The sequence below is a fragment of the Mastigoproctus giganteus genome, chromosome 12 (assembly GCF_048544385.1).
Source record: "Mastigoproctus giganteus isolate SK-2022 chromosome 12, ASM4854438v1, whole genome shotgun sequence".
Taxonomy (NCBI): Eukaryota; Metazoa; Arthropoda; class Arachnida; order Uropygi; family Thelyphonidae; genus Mastigoproctus; species Mastigoproctus giganteus.
This window is the reverse complement of record NC_143586.1, coordinates 30,133,473-30,149,540: the sequence shown is the minus strand read 5'-3', so window position 1 is coordinate 30,149,540 and position 16,068 is coordinate 30,133,473.

Sequence of the window (16,068 nt, the reverse complement as noted above, 5' to 3'; positions counted from 1 at the left end):
AAAAACTGAGTTTGACTTCAGCACAGAAATTTATGGCAATATTTGCAATAAGTATGTTTCATATTTTGTTGCTATGCATAATAGATTCCAGAATAACATTAGATTAGCTTATACTACTCAATAACTTTGCCTTTTTTTTTTCTATTCATAATTTATTCTGGTTTAAAAGTAATAATAACAATAATCTAAAGGAAAATAATAGAAACATATATCCAGTTTATAATAATCATTCAAACATAAAACTGATAATATATATCTTATCATACCAGTAAAATCAAATAAAACCTTTTCTAAAACAAAATGAAGTTCTACAACATGAATCTTACTGCTTAGTCTCAGACTTTGTTTTTAGTATAATTCAAAGGAATAACTAGATACTTGTCAACTTTTATATAAGACATAATTAGGAAGGTACATGTAAAACATTTACTTCTCTCTCATCACTAAAGAGAAATTTTTTCTCTGCCAGATCTATACCACAGATGGATTGAATATGGCATACAATATGATGCTGTACTCTGTTATACAAGAAATCTCATATTTATGCCTATGAATATGATTTTTTATGCCTTTAACGTCAGTAAATCTTCATTTTATGCTTTTTTTTTTTAAACATTATTTGTGACAGTATTTCATAACCACAGTCATGGAAAACTGTAACAGTGGTAGGAGACAAGTGCCAACATTTGGTAAAAAGAAAATTAGTAAACACATTAAAGAAACTTAATTATTCTGACAAAAAGTGCAAATTCAGATATAATTTATAATCTGTATTTAATGCTCCTTATAAAGTTAAAATAATATATAATTCATACTTTTAACTAAAATGATACATTCCTTAGAATAGTAAAAGTGCAGTGTTTTATCATTGTTTTGTTCGGATTTTTTTTTTTAGGCTGGTGCAGCATAAGCCATAGGCTTTCTTGCACCATGCGGCCAATACTAATACCACATATCACTTAAGACAATTCAACATTGTCTTATTCTAAAAGGCCGGTTAAGGATTAATTATTGTAAACTTCTGTAATTTTTGCTTTAAAATTTTTAAAAAGATAAATTGTGTAACATGAAAGTTAAAGGCCTCCTAATAAAAAAAACTGATATTATAATTACGCTTACTAATAAAATGATTTGGAAAGAATCTGTACCCTGCAGTCCCTTTCTCACCACAGATGGTCTTCATCTGCAGTAATGCATACAAATAGAATACTGTAATAATTATAAAAATCATAGAAACAAAATAGACAGCCATTCTTGGTCCACAATAACAATGACAGATATTAATGGTCTGTATATGCAACCAGCAGATGGTTGGTCATGATACAGTTGACAATATTTTTCATTGGATGTAGACTTTTTTGTGAAATTTTCAGTTTGTCTTCTCATGAAATAGTGATGGCTATTAAGTGCTGGATTCAAAGAAGCAGAAATTGCAAAACTACTGATTGCTGTATGTGTTAGGAATGTAGGAAAAATTGTAAAAGGAAAGAGGAGAACACATGGCAAACTTGTGTTTTTATTGTGATATAATAGGATGAATTCAGTTGAATGCAAAAAAAAAAATCTCTTGTGGTACAAAGCCCCCCCTCCCCAGCACTTCTATACTATATTAATATAAAATAATATGGACAGAGCAATAACTTAATTCCAACAATTTGGAATCTCCTACTCTTTTTAGTAGTATTAAGATGCATAAAGACAGCATTCTTACCCAACTAATAGGCACTGGAGAATTTCCATTTGAGGCAAGCTATTTCTAAATGACTTGATGACCAGTACTCATTTTTGTTTTCCCCAGCTCCTATTCTATTAAAAACACCAGCTATTAACTCCAGAGTAACATACCAACTGTGTGATACTATACTCAGGGTAGTGGAAAATGAAATAAAGATCTTGAGATAATTGTGCAGTCGATATGTTCTCTGAGCAGCACTGCCAGGACAGCTCATGGGGTTTTGTCAATGTTATACAAGAATTTTGCTGTAGGGATAAGGAGGTAATTATCCCTTTGTATAATGCAATGGTCAGGCCACACCTTGAGTGCCTGTATACAGGTCTGGAGGCCTCAATTTAGGAAGCATGTAGAGCTGCTGGAATGGGTCAAAGAAGGGCAACAAGATTGGTCAGGGAAACATAGGGATGCTCTTAACAAGAAAAGCTTCAGTTCTGCAAATTGTAGCATCTGGAGACTAGGCAGCTGTGAGGTGATCTGATTGAGGTGTTTAAAGCTTTGAATGGTTTGAGCAATCTCAATGCTGATGGGATTCTTCCTGTTGCTCAGATTATGCACTTTAGGAGGCATAAATTCAAATTGAGGAAAGACAGTTGCAGAATAGATGTGCAGAAATATGCCTTTAGCCAGTGAGTTATTGATTGCTGGATCACACTTCCAACTGTCGTGGAAGTTGATAGTTTAAATAAATTCAAAGAACTAGACAAACTTTTGGAGGAAATAGATAGGTGAAGTGGGAAGTGTTGTTTTTTTTTTTTTTTTTTTCCTCTCCTGTTGATGCTGTATAAACTTGCTTGCATCATATGCTAATGATAAGATTAGAGCTGTCCACTTATGTCTCAGTGACATGCTGGTGAGTGTTGTTGAATTTCACAAGCATCCTTTTCATAAAAGGAAAACTTTTCTTGCCCATAGTGTACTCTTCCATTCATAACAGGCACCCTAACTTTTCCAGACATTCTCCAAGTTGATGTACCAACAGTGTACAACAGATCTTTCAGTTGGTACATTCATATTTCCAATTTAGATTTTAATTATGGAGAGAACCTCTCTGAGGTATTTATGAAAAACTTGATAATTTTACTCTTTTCCAAACCATACTATCCCAGATTGTGGATGATACACTTATCATTTGGCAACTTGGAAAATGTTCACTGGATACATTTCATGAATTTCTGACTACCCAGGTCTCTGTAAAAGTCAAACAAGATATTTTCATCCCTTTTTTGGATGTACAGGTTTTCATTGCACATGATTCCATCAGAACTTCTGTACACAGAAAACCGATGGACACTAGTTCTATTTCAAATTGCCGTTTTATCATCGGGGGCTGGAGTAGTACAGTTTCCTCAGGTCTTGAGAACCAAATAAAGACTGGACCCAAGAGTGAGGCCCATTCTGTATATGGTCCCCAAAAACTGGATCTGGAACATGTAGCAGGTTTTCCCACCCCAACCCCTTCCTCCACTTTCATGAACAGAATTGTGCAGAGCATTGCCTCCACACCACTGCATTCCTCCAGGGGAAAACAAACCTAAAGTAAATTTGTGATTGGCCAAAAGTTTGCATTAAGGTACATAGACACATCAAAACAAGCAGCGTGAAAGAGAGCTATATGTCCTTACATTCCATCTGAAACCATTCCATAGTTTTGGAATATCCTAATGCCAAAAAAGAATGGTACGTCGCCATAGAAGTGAATTTTTTTTTTTTTTTTTTTTTTTTTTTTAGCTTTCTGCATTCAATCCCCATCTCATCATATCAATAGAATAACAGCAAATTTACCATTCCTTCCCACTGGTTTATTCCTTTCATTCTCAGACATAACTGCTTCTCTGAAGCCAGAACTCTGTAACTGACATTGTTCCATGAGATTGCAGAATCTTAAATTGAAAAGCCTATACCTGTGGGAAAAAACTACTGTTAATTGTATCACAGCAAGCCGTATCCCAGTTTTTTTTGTCTATTTTGCCTGTGCATTCTCTGTAGTGCAGTGTATAATTCCATTTTCTTATTGTCTGTGTATATTACTGCTCAGGAAGACCCCCAAAGAGGGGTTGCAATACATAATTTCTTACTGGATAAATTTATTAACACAGTAAGTATCAATTTAGTATTAAATAAATTGTATTTAACAATTCACTTATTTAATATACCTGAAAATATGTCATATAATTAAAAGTGACAGGTTTGAATAAAAATTAGCATCACTTTTGGAATTGGATGAAAGCTTTTTTATGAGCACTTAATTTCTTTTAGTATTAAACTTTGATTATTCATGATATGATATTCAGCATGTCATTACAACTAGAGATGTGATGACAAATAATGATTACAGTAGAAATACTGCAAAAAAACAGTTCATGTTCCAAAGACATTGTCTTCTTCATGAAACGTGCTTTCTAGTAATTATCTGATTATCTTGCTCCTTGCAATTTATTCTTTTCTTTGGCAGTTTGATAAGTTATCTTCTGTATTGAGAGAAGCAGCTCAGTAGACCTCTGATATAGACTGTCATTCAAGAGGAATCAAACAAAAATCAAATGACTGTGATGACAGATCTTATTTCAATAATAATCAAATCTATGGTATGCATGTTCAAAGTGAACAAGGATTGACCTACTAAGCATACATTTTTACTATGCTGGACCTTTAAATTACCTTGTAAAGTTATGTTTAATAACCTAATCTGTATTACAAAACAAATTTCCTTTTGATTGGTTATTTGTCTTTTGAACTGTTTAATGTAATTTTATAAATATGTTAATAATATATTTTATATAAATATTAAAAATTATGTATTTATAATTTTAGTCTTTGCAGTTGTAATTTAAACCTAATTTTTCCACAGTGACTGCACATTGCAGCAGAGATAACACACAACTAAATATTTCTCTAAACTTTTAAAGCTTGTTTTCTGTCAGTGAATATTTTTTGAAAGTAGAAAATGATTCCACCTGCAGAACGAATCAGATCCATAATCATATATCATCATTCTTCTCTTTCTTGGTGATTCATTTCTACTTCTCCCTCTCTCTTTCATGGTAACTTGGGGAATTTTTGTTTTGGCTGGTGCAGCATAAGCTTCAGGCTTCCTTGCACCATATGGCTAATAATAATAATTAGAGGATAGAGGATTCCTTAATAGGAAACCTGAAAGACACTCAGTCTGCTTTATGCTAACCTGTTGTAGGGTGTTGTAGATATTTGTTAACTTAAGTTTTTGTTCCTATTCAATACAGATTTGATCACCAGCGTGGGTTTTTTTTTTTTTTTTTTTTTGTTTAAAAATTTACATTAACCCTTTTATGGGCATCTTGAAGTAAACTTTATACCAAGAACAAAAATTTAACAATTCTGTTTAAAAAATTTGAAGTACATCAGTTTGAATATCACTACTTCTCTAGTATGATATTCACTTTTGAACTGCATCATTAAAAAAAAATCTTTATGGCTCTTTGTGCAAAAGTGTACTACATACCCATTCTTGTGCTAATTTTCCAGCTTTTCATTTGTTTAGAGTTCTGATTTTGCCATATGATAGTTGAGAAGTAATTTTTTGAATAAAAACATTGATGCTGCTGAAGATATTTGTTCAGATTATCCAATATAGTATCACAATTGAGAATAAAATTTTGGCATTCCATTTTAGACTATTTTTTTTTTTTTTTTTTTTTTTTCAAAAAAAAAATGATTTGATGGATAGATATCTGTAGATTATTTGATCTCATTATGTGGTTTTGTTTTTTTCCCTTTTTGTTTTTACATGTTAATTTCAAAGTATCAAATATAATTTTCATTAGTTACTTCTCCCTCCCATTCATAAAGAAGGCATACAGATAGGAGTATCATGTTTGGTGTTCCCCTTAATGTAAAATTTTGCATCTACTATCTTATCTAGAGACATTTTACTGATGTATTATTCGACCAGTCTGCATGGAAGGAACTTTTTCTGCAACAAGAAACATTGGTCCTTTAATCTCTTGCTATCTGCTTAAGTAGCATTTTGATCTTCTCTTTTTATATATATATATATATTTTTTTTTTTTTTCTTTTGCACTCTAATATCACAGTTAACCCAGCTGTAACTAACAACAGCTTTCAATCAAAGTTTCATAATAGTATTTAGCTAAGAATCATTTAATCTTTAAATTTAAATTGTAATTAAAAACTTGTTGTCATGTATGCAAAGTTCATTTGTGACAGACAAGCAATAATGTGTTTAAAAAAACCCCCACCCCTGAAGATAACCTAAGCTAACATAACATAACCTAACCTGAACTGTTTGGAAGAGGAATAAATGCTTTTGCTGTTTAGTAAACCCTCATGGGTAGCACAGTGGTTTTGATTGCTGTCCTACACCAAACACAAGGGTCTGGGTTCAAATTCCACCAGGGTAGGAGGATTTTTTTTTTTTAACTATAGCCAAGCTAGTTTGGGATTGCATGGCCTCCCCTTCCAGAACCATAACTCTGGTTTTTCTTCCTGAAAAACAGGCAAACTCATCATAGAACACAATTTACACACACAAACTTGTCTCAATTTTTTTATTGAATCTATTTAGTAAAATTAAAATCCATGATTGTACAAACAAATCAAAAATCAGGTTGATCTTTTACAAGAATATAATGCAGCTAATAAATGTATTTCTCCATGTCTTAAATATTTTTTAATCTATCTTATTGGTATAATTTTCTTTAAATTGGTGCAAAGAATCAGTATGTCACTCAAAATGATCTTTTGCAAAGTAGAGTAATAAGCTCTCTAACTAGAATGAAATCAGTGTACAACATAGCATTATTTAGTCTTAACCATATTTATAGATTTTGAGTGGTATATTTATATTTTTAATTTCCACACCCCGTACATAAATATGCTTAATAGCTTCTTATACAAGGAACTGAAGTCATTTAGAGAACATATACATAAGATTTATATATGGTTGGCACCCTTCACAAAAATGCCATTTTAATTACGACTTGACTTTGGTACACTGTGAATTCATTATATATAAATAGGCCAGGCAGAATAAGAGTAGACCAGATGTGATAGTCTGGTATTTAAAATCAATCACCAATCAAAGTGTGAAAAAACTAAAGGAAGAGGAACCTTTACTTACTCAATAAAATAAGTTTGAAGCTAGGCATATAGGGTGTAGGAAGTTACTTTTCTTATGGAAGGAGAAACAGTTTATAGGTTAAAAGAAAGGATAAATGGATTTTGATATATAACATATATCAAATTTTTTTAATGGGCATTTAAACCTTCATTTTTTTAATTCAAAATACATCGCTGTTCATATTGATAATGAAATTGAAAGGTACAAATGGTTAACAACATAGGCATTGAAATTATTGAATACAGAAATGTGTACAATTTTCAAGATTGCCATATATGAATTTTAAGTTTGTAACTTTGGAAAAAAATTAAGAAGGATTCATTTAATTACTGAAGATTTAAGATAAACCATTAATGGGTGGATAAATTTGTGTCCTAGGAAATTAGTGCCTTTCCTTAAAAAAAAAAATGCTTGCAGAAACTTAGTGATTCACCCTCAGACAAAAGTTTAGAATAAATATATAGTCACTGAATTTTTATACATATCTTTCATAATGACATAAATGTTGTGTGTCATGTAGAGTAATTAATGCAGCTTAATATTTGTAAGTTCAAACTGTAGTTATAATTTATTATTTTTGGAAATTTGGGTATTTTATTGCTTATCTGTCATTTAAATTTTTTAGTTTTAACATAATTTCATACATTTCAATTTTTAACATGTCTCACACTTAACAGGCTTACAAAAATGAAAGATAAAGCCTGTTGCAGTTTGCTGTGTTATGTTTTTTAAGATTGGTTTTAAAAGTTTTAAATATTCAAAAATCATTCTGTATTACTAGACTATGGTAAAGATGAAGAAGAAGAAAAATAAAAAAACCACCTAAAACACTTAACTATACTTATGCTATTTAAGTGCTGTTTTATTAAATTTCATATTTCACATAATTCTTATGCTAATACTGAAATTGATACCCATTAACTTGGCTATCATTTTGTTTCACTGAGTTTTTTTCCCCTCTGATTTTATTTTTATAAATTGTTTAGATCAGGTATGATGAGTGAATTGTAAACTTAGATTGGATGGTTGTTAAAATGATAAAACATATATCTCAACTGATTTTCTATGAAAATTGTCTGTACACTTTAATTCATGTTTTACTGTTATATAAATTATTATATAACAAATTTATTATATAAATGATTATTGTAGACATGTAGTTGAAAAGTTTATTTGGGTTTTTAAAGAGCTGATGCCTTATCAACTTCTTTTTTTTTTTTTTTGACACATCAAATAATTTAAAGCTTAGTGTTTCAACTTGTTGCTCAATTTTATATCCATCCCCATATTAGTCAAATAGCCATTTAAATATGCTGTAAACATAATTAAACTTGAACTGTATAAAAGCTGTCAATGTATAGTATCTTCATCACAGACAATAGTTGTAATGTTAATCAAGTCAACTTTTTTTTATGCAGAACAACTGTACTTTTGATTACACAATTTTAATTACTTCTAGTTAAATTTTTATTGTTTCCATCCCCATGCTGAAAGCAATGGTTATAAGATAACTTATTTTTCTTAATCAATTCTTCCTGAATATATTATTATTTCAGTATAAAATTAATTGCTTTCAGAGTTAAAACAAAATGTTGTGAATACATAAAAGCCCCTATTGCCCAAAATTAGATATGAATATTTATGTATTTTTCAGATGGATGAAAATATGTTAGATGTAAAAATATTTTTCTTGTTTTGTTTCTTCACTCTGTAAATATATGTGTATATGTACTTTACATGCATACAATATGTGTGCCATGGAACCAGGCTTTTCCTAGGATGTCTTCCACTCTATTTTCTCTTTTAAGTATATAATTGTGTATATTAAAAGTTATACTATATGGAAGAGCATAAATCATACCACTAAGAGAATTTTTGTTTAAAGCTCTTCTGTAGCATGATGTATGTGAATTCAGTAAGGTGGGGTTAGGCTAAATTTACCGTATCATATTGTCAACAAGGAATGCAATGTTATGTAAATTGTTTATGCAAAGTTATAATACACAAATGGGCAAAGAGGACATTGGTAAAACAATTTATACAAAATATATTTAATTGTAATCATGTGAAATGTACTGTTCAAAAAAAACTGCACCCGAGAATAAAACTTTGCATTTTAAATTAATATGCATTGTGAAGTATTTTTGTTAAATATATGCCAAAAGATATTGGAGTTTGGCTGTAAAAAAGATCCACGGAGCTGTGGATTTTGAAAATTTACCAAGAGATGCTACCTGTGATTCTTAGCTCTGGAACAGCCACATATATGTTTGTATGTGTTAAATCCAGAGTTGTGTAGTCTTTGTATGCTCTAGAATTTGTGAAATCAACTGGTAACTAATAAAAAAAAAGAAAAATTGTTTTTTTTTTTTTTTTTTTTTTTTTTTTAGCTTGTTTGAATTTTTTGTATACACTATATGTAGCACTAACACCCATCTGGCATGGCAACTAGCAGTCTTACCTGTTTCAAGATTTTTATATGCTGACACTGGAATTTTGTTAAACATTTCTTGTAACAGTGGCTATTTCAGCCATAGAAATTTGACATCTCAATCTTTTTATTACTCCAAAACACTGTAAAGTGTTTACCTGTCTTAAGATACAAACTCTAAACTGGCCAAGGTGTTTTCTTCAAACCTTTGTACTGATAAGGTTTTGTAAAATAAGGTATTATCGTGTTGAGACAGAGTCCTACATAGATTTCCATGATGCATGGCAAAGAGAACTGAACAGGCTATTTGTGATAGGTATTATTATTAATGGCTTTGTTCACAACTAATGAACTTGAGACACCTTGCAAAATAAGCCTAGACTGTTATATTACCACTGCCTCCCTGCTGCAAGGTTTATTCCTTTATACACCATGTCTAGAATTATGAGGAGACAGCTTGGGCTAGTTAGCATTGCATGACCTTGATATCTTGTTCTACATAATATCTTTCTGATGGCAGTTTGTCCAACAGTTCTCTCCCTCAGAAGCTGTAAGTATGGTTTAAGATTTCTTGTTATAACATTTCATCTATGTGAGGTGCTTACTTATCATGCTTTGGTAAATGGAAGTATTATTTTGTCTTCACTACTATATGATTTTTGAAAGAGTTGATACAGGGTACTCACGTGCTGTGCTGTCTGATGAATTGCCATACCTGCAGTATGCATCCTCCAATGAGTAATTAAATCCATCTGCTCCTACTAAAAGTACTCAGCCCATTATTTAAAATGAAAAAAACTATTTCTCTGGTCTCTGGGCATCCATGTTAATGTACAAAAAGAAATAATTCTTTGGAAAGATTTTACATCCTTTCTGTGACCTACCCTATATATATAGTTTGTCTTCTGAATCTGATACCACCACCACCCATTAACTCAACTCATGGCATAGGTCACTTTTTTCCCAAATAGGCTATTGTTTCTAGTTCTTACATACACTATCCACATGTTGGTGGATAAGGTATACAGGGTGTTTCAAAAGTGATGGTCAATAATTTAAAGGTGAACTATACAGACTACATTCCTTAAGTGAATCGTTTGAACTGGATGAATCGGTGAACTGTACAGACCACATTCCTTAAGTGAATCGTTTTTGAGATATTGCACATTTCTAGTTGGGACCCACCACTGACTTGTTTGTTTAGGTTTGTATGTAGCAGGCATACCAGTGCTTGTCAAAGGATAGCCAACATGGAAAAAAGTTACAGCAACAATGAGTATGCGGACATGCACTTCATGTATGGTAAAGCCAACGGCAGTGCACTCGAGGCTGCACGTTTGTACCAAGAAACATTTCCCCGCCAAAGGCAGCCCAACAGGTGCACATTCATCAGGGTACATCAATGCCTTAGAGAACATGGGCACTTTGCACATGGGGTACAAGCAGGTAGGCCCAGATGCATAACACCTGATGTTGAGGAAAAGGTGTTGGAAAGAACAGAACAAAATCCAGGAATTTTGATAAGGAGGGTTGCTGTGCAAGAGCATGTACCAAGTCATAGCAGTGTGTGGCAAATTTTACATCTCCAATTACTGTACCCCTACCATATCCAGTGTGTACAAGGTCTCAGCAATACAGACTGCCCTCCCACCGTAGTCAGTGATGAATCTTAACAGAAAATGTGCATTATCTCGAAAACGGTTCATTTGCGGCCCGATGTTCACTGGGACTTTTTTTTTGCTTATTTTAGTTTGTGCTTTAAATTATTGACCATTTTTGAAACATGCTGTATATTAATTGGAATTTTTCTGATTTTATATAAGAATTTCTAAACACTGATAGGCATCTGATCTCTGAATACACTCACTGTATTTTAATAAATATTCAGTAATGCAGTAGACTCAGTTATTTATATATGAGTTATCTACATTTGATTATGTAGATTAACTGTTTTAGCATTAGTAGAGGCATATGATGCAAGATTATGCAGCCAAAAAAAAAAAAAAAAACACTTTACAAAATAGCTTTTTTAAGCTATTTTACTGGAAACTATTGTAATGGTGGTTATCTGTCAAGAGACTTTAAAAGTACACTCAATCAATTAATATCTAACTAACATGAAGTGCTCAGTAAAATAGTGAAAAGATGGTTGTTCTAATTACATTTATTCAAGCATATTTACTTTGAATGTAAACTTGGACACAAACTATACCCAATCAGCCCTATGATATGTATGGCATTCTGAGAAGATAGTAAATGTACAGCTATCACTTAAATGAGCAAGAAGTAGCCAGTTACTTCATATTTAACTTTAAGAAGCCTAAAGTTTTTATGTACCTTTAAGTGAACCAAAAGTGCAATTTTATGGATGCATGTTTCCCTTTTGATGGATGCCACCATTCAGGCTATTTTTGAGGAATCTGTAGTTGCCACTCATTTTGTTTCTATACAAAATATAGTAATATTAAGTAGTAATAATCCCTATCCTAGGGATTATTACAATAGGCAAATGAATCTTCCTGAGGTAAAAACAAGGAATGAAGGTCCTCACTGTACCAATAAAATAATGTCCCTGGCAAGATAGATTTTCAGCTTGGAATATGGAACCCAGAACCTCTATAGAAGATTTTGGAAAACTCAAATTATTTCTCATTTGTCCACCTCTGATAATTTCTGTAATCCTTCCTCACATTTATTCAGATTGCCCACTTCCATAATGCTAGTTGGAAGTCTAATTCAAAACAATTAGTCTGGATGAAAGCAAATCTTCTTACATCCATCCTCCAAACAATCTTTTTTTCAGTTCATGTTCCCTGTTGTGAGTTGTCTAAAAAAGATTAATGATGCCATCAGCATTTAGTTCATTCAATCCATTTAGAGCCTTAAGTACTTCAAACTGGCCCACAGGTGCCTAGTGTCCAGAACACAAGTCTTTTGTCATAAGAGTACCATTTGGTGTCCATGACTAATCTTGTTACTCTTCTTTGTACTAGTTCCAACGGATCCCCATCCCCCCTAAATGAGGCATCATACTTGTATGTAGTACTTGATGTATATATGATCATATATCATTGATGTATACTCATTTGCCACTTTTCAGCCCATCTGTCTAATTTTTCTAGGTTTTGTTCCAGTAATATACACTACTGGAACATTAAGTTTTCTGTATTATTAATGAAGGACCTTTATTAGTCTGTGACAATGAGTCGTGTTGTCCACTGCCTCCTGCCACTCAATCATCCCTTTATCTGTAGTGGTAACTTGCCCCTAATGCTAATTTGCACAGTTCGTTCATATGGAACAGTATCAAAAGCTTTTCTGAAGTCTAAGTATATGATGTCAAAATTATTTTTTTTTATCCAGTTCTTTTGTGACTCCCTCATAGTAGCTAATCAGATTGGTCAAACAAGATCTTCCCACCCCTTAATAAATCTGTGCCCTTCAATTGCCAGATAACTGCATTCCTATCAAGGTGGTCCTGCATTACTTCTTTAAACCACTGACTCTGTTCTTTTCCTAGATTAGAAATAAAGCTTGCAGGTCTGTAATTACTCACTTTGCTTTTGTGAATATGGGATACATTTGAATATCTCCAAACTATAGGGAATCCCTCTATTGAACCCAAGAAGGATCTCATAATAACGACTAAAAGTTTGCTTACCTCTTTTTCTGCTACTTTTATTATAATCGGATAAATTCTTGGTGGCTTATTTACTTTCAGCTTCAACAGTTTCTCTTCCACTTACCCTTTAATTGCCACAAACCATTTGGTAAAACATCCTAGTTCGATTTAGGTATACTTCTGGTATCCCCATCCCTAAAAACTTCATGCGAGACCATAGATGAAAAGCATTTATTTTGTCAGCAGTCTCATAAACAAGCGGTATATCTAGTGCATATACAGGGTGTCTCAAAAATATTGGTACAAACGTTTAGGGGAGGTAGGTAACATCTGAAGGAATGTGAATCGCATAGGAACCCATAACCGGAAACGTTATGGGAAAGTAGTAGCAGAGGCACAAGAAGCAGAAATGACACAAGACAGTAATTAGTGGCAAACATTTATTTGACATAACATTAACAATGGAGTACGAGATGGATGCATTTCATGATGTTACAACAGATGCTCGAAGGTTCCACCATGAGACAAGATGGATGCGTGACAGAATGGCTCCACATGGATTGGCGGACACTGTCGAACACACCTGGAGTTTCTTTGACAGTAGCAGCAGCACAGACGAGTCTTGCCATGAGATCCATTTCCATCTCCACAGGCGATTCATACAAGATAGATTTGAGGGCACCCCCACAGAAATAAATCAAGGCTCAATAAATCTGATGAGCATGGAGGCCAGGCAATGGGTCCATTGACGCCCGTTCAAATGGTCACGAACACACCTTCCATAATGGGCAGGCACCCTGTCATGTTGAAACCAAATGTTGCGTCTCACATTTGATGGAACATCGTCAAGTAGCACTGGTAGAACTTGTTCAAGAAAGATCCAATATTTAGTGGAGTTCATGAGGGATGGTAACAGGTATAGGCTGAATAAGCAGTCACCAACTATACCTGCCCACACATTTATTGCAAAGCGATATTGTGCCACATGGGGGTGTTCTCGTGAGCCCACACATGAGCATTGTGCTGATTGAATAAGCCTTCCCGAGTGAAATAAGCCTCATCCATGACCAAAACATAGGCTGGAAAATTCAAGTCCAAGTGGTTTCTTGGAGAAACCACTGTGCAAAAGCCACATGTGCAGGATGATCTTGGGGAAGCAGTAACTGAACCCTTTGGAGATGAAAGGGGTGTAAGGAATCGTCGTGCCAGACACGCTGTACACTGCAATGAGACACTCCTAAGGCAAAGGCAAGGGCACATGTACTGGTAGTAGGATTATTCTGGACAGCATTCAACACACTTCCTTCCGTGGCAGGAGTTTGTGTCAAATGGGGTCTGCTTGCACTACTCCTGTTACCTCTAAATGACCCATAATCACACAAATTTTGATGCACACGCGCAAACAAACTGTGGTCCGGTACATGTCTGTCTGGGAAGCGTTCTCCATAAATTTGTTGAGTGGCTCGTCCATTGCCCTCTGCTAATCCATACACTAGGTGCATGTCTGCCAGCTAACAGTTCGTATATCAATGCATGCTCTCTATGCGGCAACTACTGCTTGAATGAGTAAACCAGAAATTTTCCCTCTCGCGAACTTATGAACAGCGACGTGTACCGACTTACGGTGATGTTTCCGGTTATGGGTTCCTATGCGATTCACATTCCTTTAGATGTTACCTACCTCCCCTAAATGTTTGTACCAATATTTTTGAGACACCCTGTATAGTAGATATGCTTTCCTTCTAGTGTTAACAGAAGCAAAACATTCTTTGCTACTGTTCTTTACATTCTTGTTAAAGTCATTCCTGTCAGCAGATAACACTACTCACTGAAAAAAATTCAGTTTTCTCAGAAAAGGGTGTTTCTGCATTTTTGAAATTGGCATTTGCTAATGCCAATTTTAAAAATTACTTCTGTTTGTTTCCATCACATCAGGTTTCTTTAAAAATCACAAAATAAAATTTGATTTTTCACAAATTTTTTTTATTAATTTTGGCAGAATCTGTGCACTGAAATTATAACAAAATGCTACTTTTACCAGACTTTTATATTAAATACATGTTGAAAACACTATTAAAAAGTCAGTGTACTAAAAAGTCCACTAAACACCTCTCATTTTAAAAACTGATCTATGATGGGTCAAATTTCATTTCTTTGATTTTCTTACAGATCCTACTTTACAGTCCCTTGTCAGCCATTGTGTTGACATTCCACCTCCCCTAGTACCTCATTTCCATGTCTTTAATATCCTGGTGAAACCTCTCAGTCCATTCTTCGCTAACACTTCTTAGATTTTCTGGAACATAGTCAATGTAGGAGTGTAAGAAATGTACCTTGACACTCATGCTGCAGCCCAACTTGAAGTTTGCCAACATATTTTCAACTATATTCCTGTAGTCTGGATCCTTGTTCCCTAAAAAAATTCTCAACAACAGACCTGAAGCCATGCCTGTTTTTCTCTTTTATTCATAGTTCTCTCAAAATCTTGGTCTCTTGTCAGTTTGCAAATTTGAGGTCCAACAAAAATACCTTGGTTTAGTTTCCCTTGGGTGATCAGTGGGAATTTAGTACAAAGGTAGTGGAAGCAGGGACCTTCCTGAAGTAAAACTTTCATCAAATGCAGTTTGATATGCAAGGCCGGAAGGAGTACAGTTTTTTAGGGTCTACCAGTGGTTTGTGAACTACGATCTTTGATCAATGCAACAAGTTGCCCTTCTTTTGTAGCCAGAACTGTACATCCCAGTGCTTACTCCTTGCATAATTGTCCAAACAAAAAAAAGCAAGGTATTTTTGTGTAGCCAAATTGCTGTCTGAGTAACACACATCACATTAAAGTCAGCACAAGCCAATCAACCATGTTCTTCATTCTGGCCAATATTTGTCAAAAACTTCAGGTTCTCGTGTTTCTTTCAAATGCATAGAGTGAGCTACTAGAATTGACTCATATTTATTTGCATTGTACAGCAACACACCTTTGAGTTAATAAAAAGTCTCCACTGTGTTGGATTGTAACTAATTCCTGAATAGTTCGTAAAGTCATTTGTATTACAGCAAAAAACCATAGGATTGTCCTCAGAAAAGTAGGAAACTAGTCCTCTTCTCTTACCATGAGAAAAATGTCCCATGTGCTAGAAGATTTTTTGACTAGGAGTTCTGCAGATTCC